At 37.0% G+C, this 12,542-nt stretch overlaps 1 protein-coding gene across 19 annotated transcripts in view; it reads left to right on the forward strand.

Moving 5' to 3' along the window:
- LOC138749254 (RIMS-binding protein 2-like) overlaps positions 1–12,542 on the forward strand; it is a 227,447-nt gene that overhangs the window by 20,413 nt on the left and 194,492 nt on the right. The gene's annotated exons all lie outside the window — the stretch shown is intronic.

Here is a 12,542-nt window from a genome sequence, read left to right on the forward strand (position 1 = left end):
CCATTTTGTTTAACACCACCGTGCAATTTACAAGAATGTTCCTGGGCTTCTAGTCGCCTACCACTTCACCTGGACTACCAACTTTCAGTTCAGTTGCATCTTGTGTTATATACAGGGCAAGAAATCAATATGATGTAGCTGTTGAAATAATTCTTTGATGCAGTGATGCAAGGAGCACCACTGATTTTTAAAAGCATATTTTCACACCAGAGGTGATAAATTTTTGTACATGCGAAACAGGATAAAATGATGTTTAAAATATATTAAAGTATCCTTTAAATAATTAAAATTAAACTGTTTATTTTTTCCAATAAATATTAAACATCATTAAAATGTGTATGCCTAATTACAAGCATTGAAATAGAAGACCTATAAAATAAATAACCAACAAATTTTAGAATTAAAAAATATAGAAAATGGAAGCAGGAGTAGGCCATTTGTCCCTTTTGCATACATCATCATTATAACTGTTATTTCATTGTGTTCCTTTCCTGCACCACCCCATGTTTCTATATTATTTTTAAAAATATCTTAAAATCTATCAATCTCCCACTCAATGATGAACCTCCTTGTCTCATGGGAAGTAAATTCCAAGGATTAACCATTTTCTGGCTGAAGAAATTTATTTTCATCTCATTGCAGTACTGAATGGCTGACCCATTATTTTGAGATTGTGACTCCTTGTTTTAGACACCACTCCCAGGGAAAACGATGGGTTTACATCTGTCAAACTCCACTTGAATGTCATGCCTTTCTGTGAGCTCACCTCTCATTCTTCTAAGTATAAGAAAGTTAAGGACTAGTCGCTTAAGATTTATATGTATTTATATGACAAACCCTCCCTCAGAAATTAATCTATTTTGAGAGATCAGACTTGCAATGTCTTAATTTTAGATGCCAACTAACCAGGCCATGAATCTGGTGGTCAAATCCTCTTCTAATGAAGAACCCGAAGATCTTTCTATATCTTGATGATTTCGAAGGACTGACTATAGTAATAATGGATTATCATCTTCCAAAGTTTAGTATATTTTGGAATTATCCAGTGGATAATGTGGCTGGGAGAGAAAAAAAGAAGGGAATGTAACCTTTTAGTCTCATGTCATTCGTATGGAAAATGCTGGAATATACAATAAAGTAATAGTAGAAAACCTTGAAAAGAATACTCGGAATGAGCGAGTCATAATAATGAGTGGATATAGATAAAGAAAATCATGTTTATTGAATATGTTGTGGTTTTTTGACAGTGTAACTCAAGGATTTGAGAAGGTTCATACCTGGATGTAGTGTATTTGGCTTTTCAGAAAGCATTTTATTCGGTTTCACTCAAGATTGGTTAGCAGGGTTAGAGTATGTAGAATTGGGATTGGGTTGTAATACACTGGCTTAAATTGAAAATTGCTAATTGAATAGAGTGGGATAAAAGCAGATTTTTATCTGATTGTTAGGTAGTTACAAGTGATGTCCTGCAAGGATTAATGCTTAGACCCCATTTTTCACTGTCTTTTTCAATAATTTGGCTAAGGGAATGAGATGTCATGTTTGCAAGCCTGGCTGATGATACTAAACTAAGTAGAATTGTGAGCTGTGAGAAGAGACTTGCATATATTGTCAAGGGATATTGCCAAGTGAGTAGACAAGAACATGCAAATTGAATCTGGTGCAAAAATATTTGAGATAATCCTTTTCAATGAACAAACTGTTTCCCCCTGACTGAAGGGGGAACTAGAAATTTCAGTCTGAAAATAAAGGATAAGCCATTTAGGATGAAATCAGGTGAAATATCTTCCTCCAGAGGGTGGTGAGCCTTTCAAATTCTTTACTCCAGAGGACTACAGAGAAAGCATGTGTTAATTCAAGACGCAGAATGATTGATTACTATGTATTAAGAGAATCAAGGGATAATACTTGGAAATCACACTAGTGTTAAAGATCATAATGGCTTTAATCAAGTTAATCAAGTTACAATATTAAATCAATTCAGAGACCAAAAATAAACTTTCAAAAATTGTGATTCCATAGGTGGCTAGGTCTGGAAATTGTGAAAATGCTCATAAAGTAGACTGTAAACAAACTCAGGGCAATTAATTTTTTCTTCATTTGAATTTATAACTGAAAGACAAATTTAGCCTAATCATGAACATTTGTTGAAAAGTACATAATGTAAAAAAAAATACTGTAATTAGTAATTATTAAAACCTGGGTCAGATTTTGCTTTCTTTAATTTTTAATCCGCAATCTCCAAAGGAAGTTTTTGTAGAGATAATTAATGCATTTGCTGGATTCATAGCTGATATCAGAATTTTGTTCAAAATCCCTTTTGCAATATGAAACAGAAACCTGCACTTCGCAGCTGAGGTTTTAACTAAACACTCAAATGGAAAGGTTCACAGATAATTAATTTGAACCCAAACCATAAATACAAAACAAAGCAGAAAAATCAATGCTAATTTCAAGATCCAAATAAAGACTCAGTAGGTTCTTCTGAGAGAAAAAGTTAAAAGTTTGATGAACCGCAACAAACATCTAAAATCTATCTAAAAATTTAACAATTATAATAACCAAAGAAATTGATTAGAAATGATCAAAATTAAGAGTATGAAGTGAATTTAATATTGGATAATTGCAATATTGTGGTCACCCGAGGCATGCAGTGAGTGAAAGAACCACATAGAGTTGAAAGTGAGTTGAACCAACTGATTTTAATAGCACTCTTGTGTGCACTTAAATCCCTTGGAACCCGATGACACTTGCGGGAAAGGCCAGAAGTATGGATCAGGAGCTCCTTAATTGTTTCATACCTGTCCACAGCTGGTAGCTGGTGTAGGATGTCGATGATTCGGCCTGCTGTTTCCTAGTTGAGTGAACCATAATAGTACTTTGTGGCATCCAAGATGATTTGCTTGACCTGGATTTGGGGTTCAGCCTATTCAAACCAGACCTGTGACTGCAGGGTCCAGAAAGTTGGCAGTTTCAAGAAACTGCATTCTGTGTGCTTGAGTCAGTCATCGTTGGATCCAAATGCTGTTTAGACCATCGGGATCACCAATATAGTTGCACTAGACACACAACAAGCGAAAGAACCATGCAGAGTCGAAAGTGAGTTGAACCAACTGACTTTAATAGAACTCTCACACACGCTTAAATCCCTCTGAACCCAATGATGCTTGCAACTCCCAGGACCTTTATGACATTAGCTGCCAGGCTGTGGGCTTTCCCTGCACCTGGAGCTCTCACAGTCGTATCTGCCGTGGACTCAGTGAGCCTGTTCGCCTGTTGTGTGGGCGAGCCGCCACAATACAAGCATATATTATAGAATTGAATGAGTAGCATATTGTGGAGTTGAGTTGCAATGATAGAAGGTAAAGTGATTTTGTGGAGTCGTGCAACAAAGCTATTCGTGCAGTCATGTGTTGCAGAGTTGAACACTGGAATCATGAGGGTCACCACATATTATAGATTTGAAGGCTTGAAATATAAATCTAGTCAGCTATTGCATTAAGTAACAAGGGGCAGAATGTTAAAACTAACATCTGAAATGATAGGGCTGCTTGGTTACTATCTACACAAAACTCCATTGATAGAAATTAAGCTTTTTATTACTCTTAATTTTGATCATTTCTAATCAATTTCTTTGGTTATTATAATTGTTAAATTTTTAGATGGATTTTAGATGTTTGTTGCGGTTCATCAAACTTTTAACTTTTTCTCTCAGAAGAACCTACTGAGTCTTTATTTGGATCTTGAAATTAGCATTGATTTTTCTGCTTTGTTTTGTATTTATGGTTTGGGTTCAAATTAATTATCTGTGAACCTTTCCATTTGAGTGTTTAGTTAAAACCTCAGCTGCGAAGTGCAGGTTTCTGTTTCATATTACAAAAGGGATTTTGAACAAAATTCTGATATCAGCTATGAATGCAGCAAAGGTTAAATTACTATATTTGTTCAAAAAAATTTTCAAAATATAACGTTAAATAAGTTGGTTGAACTTCCATCACCATTATACTAGGCATTTATTCTACATTCTTGCAAATAATTTGTTGCCTTTGCTTCAAGCTGGTTTGATCGTATAATGTGCAATTATATTCCTCAGTTCGCCTCACTCTCTACAGGGTCTGAAATGTACTTAACAAGCTTACCTGTGCTACATATGGAGGTAATGGAATGAGATTTTGGCAAGGTCTACGTGAGGTTGCCACATTACACCAGACCAGTGAGAATGCACTTGGATTGTATATTCATTCAAAACAGTGACTGAATACCTCAACAGGTGAGGTGACAGCACGTTCTGTGCTGCACCATAAGAATTCCTATTCTTTGGATCACATTTCTAGTCTATGGTTTATTGGCTCCATGATCCAGTTTTACAGGCACAAGGGGTAACTTGAATACAGGTACACATTTTTAACACATTGCATGTGAGTAATTTCATTAGATGATGAGTGAATAGCCCCTTTTGCATAGAACCTTCAAGACAACTTTTCTCTAGCTTTTATACACTTCATTTACCTGCAAGAAAGCAGAAAAGTTGGATTGGCAGGTCCATTTCGCTCCGTGTTTCCTCCACCAAGGGACCTAGTGTTAGAGATGGAATGAAATTGCACTGCCTCCTGTGTAACCTGACGAGCGCTGAAACCGGCTCAAAAGGGGGATGGCTGATGACGTCTCAATGGCATCCACCGAAGTGCGCAAATCTTAAAATTAAAAGAGACTGTTCCCGATAAAGAAGCTGTGAACTCAGTGTTGAACTGTGATGTCCTTCCTTTCCAAACTTCAAATAGTTTGAAATTTCACCCAATCCCAGAGCTGTTGTGCTTCACGTCCCGCCACTTTGGTCCGAGGGAAGCCGGCTCACTACGTAAAAGGACTCAGCGATCCACTTTCAACGTGAACATTGAATCCACTTTTCCGATTTTTTTTTTCCCCCCTTTTACATAAATTGTAAGTTGGGCAATAAGGTGGCTTATCTATATAAACAACCCCCCCCCCCCAATCTTTGTATCCACTCCTACCACCTAAACTCTTCTGTGATATTGAATATTTGAAATTGAAATTCAAATCTGACCCAGCTTTCAGTACCATAGGATGCTGCTAAGCTGACGTAATCCACTCAGGAATACAAACATAAAAAAGAGGTACAGGTGTAACCCACCCAATCGCTCAAGCCTGCATTCAATATGATGATGACAGATCTGTCCCAGACGTTGCCATCTCTTTCATGCCAATTTCACATGAATCTCAATTCCCTAATCTTTCAAATATTTATCTACCTCCATTATCCCCTTCAGTGAAACAGTCCTCACAGTTCTCTGGGACAGAGAATTTCAAAGCTTGATCAATTGCTTTAAGAAGAAATTCTTACATACTGGTGTATTTTGTTTTTAAATTACTGCCTCCTTCAATATTTCTTTTGGTATATTCCCCATGATGCAACATTTAACATCAAGTTGCACCTTTCATGGCTTTGAGACTACCCAAAGTATTTTCCTGCTATTAAAACACTCTCATAACACATTACACCAATGTATTACAGGAAATACAGCAAACAGTTTATGTATAACAATATCCTGCAATTAGTTGTGCTGCAGAATAAATATTGTTCAAGACACATTGAATGACATCTCTGCGAGTGATAATCTCCCCGAGAGGGAAGAAATCATCTCCAGTGGAGGTCCAGCACTTCCTCAATACTGCAGTGAAGGCAGATGAACAAAGGACAACTTTACAAATGTATGTCAAAGTTATGCGTAAAGTAGTTCCATAATGACAAATGCAGGACATGTGTAACTCAATTACGACGTTCAAGCCTTCACAGTGTGAATAAAATATGTGAGATAGAAAGAAAAAATAATCTGAAGCAAGGCAATGAGCTCACCAAATTCCAATTAAAAAATGGAGAATTGATTGTTATTAAATGCCAATAAATCTTCAATATATGATATTTTATGGAGCAAGATATAAAAAGAAATAGGAAGTGCATTGGACCATAATTGCTAAACCGATGTCAATTCAAAAAAATGTCAGTATAAAATAGAAAATGCCAATCTTATATTATTTTAGAAGGGAAAATATGCACTGATTAGTGTAAGCCAGCATAATTTGTTAAGGGTAACTTGTTTAGAACAAAATTAACTTTAAAAAAAAAGTGTTTAAAATAGGCAATTCATACATCGTTAGCGCAGCACTATTATGGCGCCAATGACCTGGGTTCTAATTGGGTGTTGTCTGTAAGGAGTTTGTATGTTCTCCCCATGTCCTCCCATAATCCAAAAATGAACATGGTTGATAGATTAATTGGTGTATTTGGTTGGCATGGGCTAATGGTTTGGAAGAGCTTGTTGCTGTGCTGTATCTCTAAATTAAATATGTGAGTGATGCTTTTATGAATTATTTAAAAAAGACAATTTTAGCATTCCTACTTGCTATTCACAAATTCTATACTTCACAGACAATGAAGTAACTTTTGGAATGTACTCAGGGTAAAACTCTAGGAAACAAGATAGTTGACTTGTTATTTAGAAAATACCTACAAATATGAATATGATAATCATCAGATGATTTTTGTTTAATAGTTGTTATCCATTATTATTATTATCCATGGCAATATAGATAGTTTCTCATATATCTTCAAAATAGAATCATCAGATCTTTTATGTGCACGCTAGAGAGAAGATTATTTAATGTCTTCATCTTAAAATCAGCATGTTCAATAGTAAGGGGCATCCTTCAGTACCTCAGCAGAATGTCAGCCTTGTGCTCAAGTTTATGAAGTGTGGTTTGAACATACAATATTTGGTCCCAGAAGCAACAGTGTCAGCAAATGAGGCACATATAAGAATTTTTCAGTACATTGGTGCTGTTCAATGCTCAACATTGTAGAAACGGCAGAAGTTAGAGCAAACGAAATCAGAAACTATCTGTTATTACATTGTGCATTGGTTCGGAGCAAGATGTAATTAACAGTGTCCCTGGGAATCTATAGCTGGTCACCATTTGAATAACTTCTATGAATGAATAAAGAGACATTTGTGTAATTTTGTTGACAGCTCTAATTTAAGTGGCACAGTAAATAAGTAGACAGAAGTTCAAATTTGCAAAGGCAATAAAACCAAAAATAATTGCAAATAATAACGTATTTCTATGAATCTATGATCAGGTTGCAAAAGAAAGGGAGGATCTTAAAACAAGCAAGAAAAAGCACCAGATAAGCTCATGTGTCTAAATGCTGGCTCATGAACCTGACATTCTGTAACCAAGATAAATAGTTGCAGGTATCATGGTTGCAAACTTGTCAAATTTACAACATTCTGGAGAGGGACCCTAACGAATGTCATTGGGATACTGGTGTGGTCCAGAATTTCAAAAGTAAAATAAAAGTTTAGATAATCATAAAATATTAAGCATATCAAAGTTTTATAAAAGGGAATTGATGTATGACAGATTTATTTTAGATTTATTTAGTTTTTATGCAACTTCTAAGATTGCTAAAGGTTGCAAAAGACGTAGTATATTTGGATTTCCAAGAAGTCAAAAGGCAAATGATAAAGTGTCACCTAATAAGTGATGCTACATTATATGTATTTTATATTATATGTATTTTACTACTAAAAGGACAATATTATTAAAATAACTGGAAAAATGGTAAATTGACAGAAGAGAGTGAGGATAAGTGAGCCATTTGTGATGATTGCTATGCTGTGGGGATTACTGTTAGGGCCTGAACTATTTACAGCCCATGGTGACAATTTAGATGAAGAACATGCTGTGCTGGATTGTGCGTGACCCAGCAAACGTCTTTCAATTGGTATTCACCCAATTTAAAGTTACATTAACTTTTTGTGGCTCTGCAGCATTGAGTCCCTGATGGAAAACCAAATAGCCTCTTATTTGTAACATAGCCCTGGAATTTACCTCACCTACGGCTGCAGGGCAACCACTCTGACAGCTTCTGCTGCTTTCCTTCTGTTTTCAAAGGTAGTTTTACTATTTTAAGTGAATTTAAGTAATTATGTTAACGAAAATATTTTTTGTTAAATATATATATAAACTTTTTTCAATGAAAGCATTAAGTACATAATGAAAACCAGAGCTTTTCCAATTTTTTTAAAAAATGAATAAATGACCCCATTTCAGCTGAATGAACTCAGGAGACCTTTCAACCCTGGAATGAACTCGAAGCATAATCTCAAGGTGAAGGAGATTCTGAGATGAGGAAGAATTTCTTTGGACATTTCTACCCCAGAGAACTGTTCAAACTGGGCCATTAAGTACTCCCAAGGCTGAGGTAGTTTGTTGTTTACAGGTAAATCAATGTTTTTAAGAATCAGGCAGGTTGTGTTGCTAAACCCAATGAGAAGATCAACAATTTTCCTTTTGATTCTGGAGCAGATTCGAGGAGCTATTTATCCTCTTGTTGATAAAGCTCATGCTGTTTTAACGATATGAACATTTGGAAAATGCAGATGCTCAAATTCTGAAATAAAAAACAGATAATGCTGAAAAACTCAGCAGGTCAGATGTTGCAGATAAACAGAAGATTCATCAGAAAGATAATTGCAGTAAAAGAGTTAATTTTAATTTGCATGCATTACTATTATTTTAAATGATCAAGGATTTAATTGGGCAGCTGGAGACCATATCCTTAGGTGGGAGGGTTTATTAAAAAAGAACTTAAAATAAGAGTGTGCACTGTTTAGTCATAAGGTGAGGTTAGGTTTGTCAGATTGATGCACTTCACATACTTTCACTAGGTGCTTTCAAATTGCTGCACCCAGGTAGCCCTCACGGGACATGGGTGAGATTACTGAGTCGTGTGGGCAGGATGCGCCTTTCAAATAACAGTTTAACCTACCTATTAGATGGTCAATCTCATGATTTAAGGGGGAACCTGCCCCTGCAATGATGTGGTGAGTGATGCGTCACACAGTCAGTTAACTTTCTGTTTAGAGTAAAGTTGTCCTAAATGCACCCCGCTCCCAGCCGTCAGTTGACTGCCCTGCCGGTGGCCCCCAGCGACGTGCTGCTGCCCAGAACAGGGGTGGGAGAATGGCTGCTGCCATAGTGAGATGCTCTGGTTCGCAGCGACGGGCCAATGAAGGAGTGCAGGAGTAGTGTCCATCTTCCTTACCCATAATTCTTGTGACAGAGTATCTAGTTTGGGAGGAATTGTTGGAGTGGCTTGCACATACACATTTTAAAACAGAATTTTTGAAGGACTTTTGCAGTATACTTTTTGCAAAGAGAGCAAAACTGTTCTGCTTGCATGCAAAAATCACATGCTCTCCCAGGCAAGCTGTATTCTGCAACTTTGTTGTTCTCTTTGCAAAAAGCATTTTGCAAAAGTCCTGGAAAAATTCTGTTTTAAAATGTGTTTGTGTGCAAGCTACTCTAGCAATTCATCCCAAGCCACCTCTAGATACTCTGTCACATTCCCCAGCGCCAGAGCGGTTCCAGCAGTGTGGCGGATTATGGGTAAGGAAGATGGCCATTGCTCTTGCACTCCTGCATTGAGCTTCCGCTGTGAACTGGAGCAGCACGTTGCGGCAGCGACCCCCCCTACGCCCCATTCATGGCAGTGGCACATCTGACATTGATCCAGCCAGAAGTTTCACTGTCACGCATGCATGCAAGAGCTGAAGTTACCAGAGCAACTGGGTCGGCCATTTCCCCTTTCAAATTGACAGAGGAGGAAGTCGGGCTAAGTTTTTCCTACCTCAGAGGTAGGTCTGGGACCCAGTTTGGTTTTGACCAGGTTGACCCAGTTGGACCCTTTCAAATAGCCATGTACCTGGGTCGTCACCCAAGCAAAATGCCCAGTTAACCCTGTTTTTATTGGGAGGTATAGATGAGATGATGGAGGGAAGAAGGGTTTGTGCTCTGTACAGGCTTTAAACAGCCTGTTAAAGAAGTTGACAATATTTAATTTTAAAATCTTGCAACCACTTGATTACCAAGCAATATTCCAGACATGCTCGGACAGACTTTGCTTGCAAAAAGAATGGCAGAGAGGATCAATGGAGTCTCCCTTCGCCCCCTCCCCCATCGAAATTATCTACTGGGAACATTGCCTGAAGAGGACGCACAAAATCAGTGAACCGGTGTGGACTCGAAAGGCCAACATGGCCTGTTTCCGCTCCATAAATGTTTATATGGTTATATGGTTATACGGAAAGAGTCTTCTGATACACTGGTAACAGTGTTCATAGATACAAAGTTAGGTGATAGTGTAGGAACAAGATCAATATTTAATTATTTGAATGGAGATTAAGCTTAATGGGCTGAATGACAAGCATTTTTTTAATGATAGATTAATATCTTCTGGAGTTTTGGAAAATAGAGAAATGGAGGCATTACCCACCATAGCAGCATAGTGAGTTGAGTTTTTTTTTTGTGAACAGGGTTTGTTGTGGGTGTGATCACTGGGAATAATAGAAAATTCTTGGAGAAGTTCAGGTGCAATAGGTAGTATGTGAGTGGGAAGGGAAGATTGAGAAGCTCTGCTCGAGACCCAAAAGTTACTGAAATATTAGGCTTGAGAAAATATTGCTATTGGCCCATTTCCTTTGGACTTATGAAACCGTGCACATAACGAGTCATTTAAGTATAATTAAAACAGTGGTTTTCAAACTTTTTCTTTCCACCCACATACCACCTTATGCAATTCCTTACTAATCAAGTAGCACCTACGGCATAGGGATTACTTAAAATGGTATGTGAGTGGAAAGAAAAAGTTTGAGAACCACTGTTTTAATTATACCTAAATGACTACCTGCAAGGCTACCTGTCCATCATTCCCTCATGCAGAGGCCTCATGCAGAGGCCTCCTGAACCGCAAACAGCATGTTAATCTGCCTGAGCTTTACTTCCAAAATTAGTGGAGCAGCTGATCTTTCTTGCAGGTTTGGAGGTTTGATATTGTCAGACAAGATTACTGGAATGAACTTTGAAAACATAACCATTTAGTCCAACAAAGCATACAACCCAAAGTTCTGTGGCATTTTATTAGAATGTTCACAAATAAAATTTGATATATCACAGGTAAAATTACCAAATATTTTGTCAAAGTGGTATTTTTCTAAGGGCATCCATTGGCTTGAACAGAGAATTGGTATGAAACAATCTTCTGGAAGAACTCAGCAGGTCAAACAGCATTAGTGGGAGTAAAAGGATGGCTGAAGTTTCTTAAATTTTAAATATTTAAATTTAAATTTGGACATATAGCACAGTAACAGGCCCTTTTGGCCCACGAGCCCATTCTCCCCATTTATACCAAATTCACCTACAACTCCTGTACATTTTGAAAGGTGGGAGGAAACTGGAGCACCCACAAAAATCCCATGCAGATATGAGGAGAATGTACAAACTCCTTATAGCGTGGGATCCAAACCTGGGTTGCTGGTACTGTAACAGCATTGTGCTAACCGTGTCGACCCACTGAGTTCTTGTAGCAGGTTGATTTTTGCTTCAGATTTCAGCATCTGCTGTCTCTTGTGCATCGCGAGAGAAATAGTTAGTTAGAGATATTGGGTATTTACTCAAATTGATCAGATGTTTAGCTGTGATAACTCCAGCAGTTTATTAACTTAACTGCTTTGTCCAAGTTAAGGATAAAACAAAAGAGAACAATAGTTGGTGGAAATAAGTCTTCATTTTGGCATTTCCTTTCTTGTTAATAAAATTAAATTTAGTCTTGTTGATCTATTTGTTTCATCACTATTTTCCTCAGAGCACGAATGAAAAACCATTTTACTAATAATGTTTAAATAAGGTTTGTATGAATTAACAGTATTCTGTAATAAAATGTCTTAAATCTATAAATGTAATGTCTGAAGAATCATATTTATCTTATTATTACCATCAGCCATTTTAATAGATTTAATATATAAAATTGTTAAGGCTAAAGCATAATTTTGCACTCCATGCAAATTGGTATTTAACAATGTGAGTATCCATTTTGTTAATCGCCTATTAGTAGTTGTAATCAAGACTTCTCCATTTTATATTCTGACAGATGAAATATTCATCTCTGAACAGAATTAAATAGAACCTGCAGAACAGTATTAGATCAATTTGCCTATCTTCTCTTGAGTGCTTGTATAGTATGCAAGGTTCCTCCTACTTTAATCCCTGTTTTTATCTCTTTTCACACTCACAGTATGTGTGGATAAGGTATGCCCATCAAACTTCTCTTCAGCCAATCTATCTGACATTGTTCTACCTTTTCACTAATCTATTTTGAGAGATTCCTCATAATCAATTGATTTTGCAGTAATTATGCTTGCTTGTCGTAGATTTGTCTGCGGGCTATACTATTTGGTATTGGACCCCACGGCAATTTCAGAGACCTCTTTTTCAGGCTTTAATCTGTTCCCAAATGTGACCAATGATAAACTCTCCTGAGGATTTTATTTATTTATCAATGGCCCCTGTGGTCATAATTTAGAGATGAGGATGTGTAAAGCTATACTTTCTAGGAATGAAACTGATCTTTTTCAGTCCCACATCTCCAATTGTTCCTTCTCTGTAAACCACAATATTTAGTT

Source organism: Narcine bancroftii, chromosome 14 (assembly GCF_036971445.1).
Source record: "Narcine bancroftii isolate sNarBan1 chromosome 14, sNarBan1.hap1, whole genome shotgun sequence".
Lineage (NCBI taxonomy): Eukaryota > Metazoa > Chordata > Chondrichthyes > Torpediniformes > Narcinidae > Narcine > Narcine bancroftii.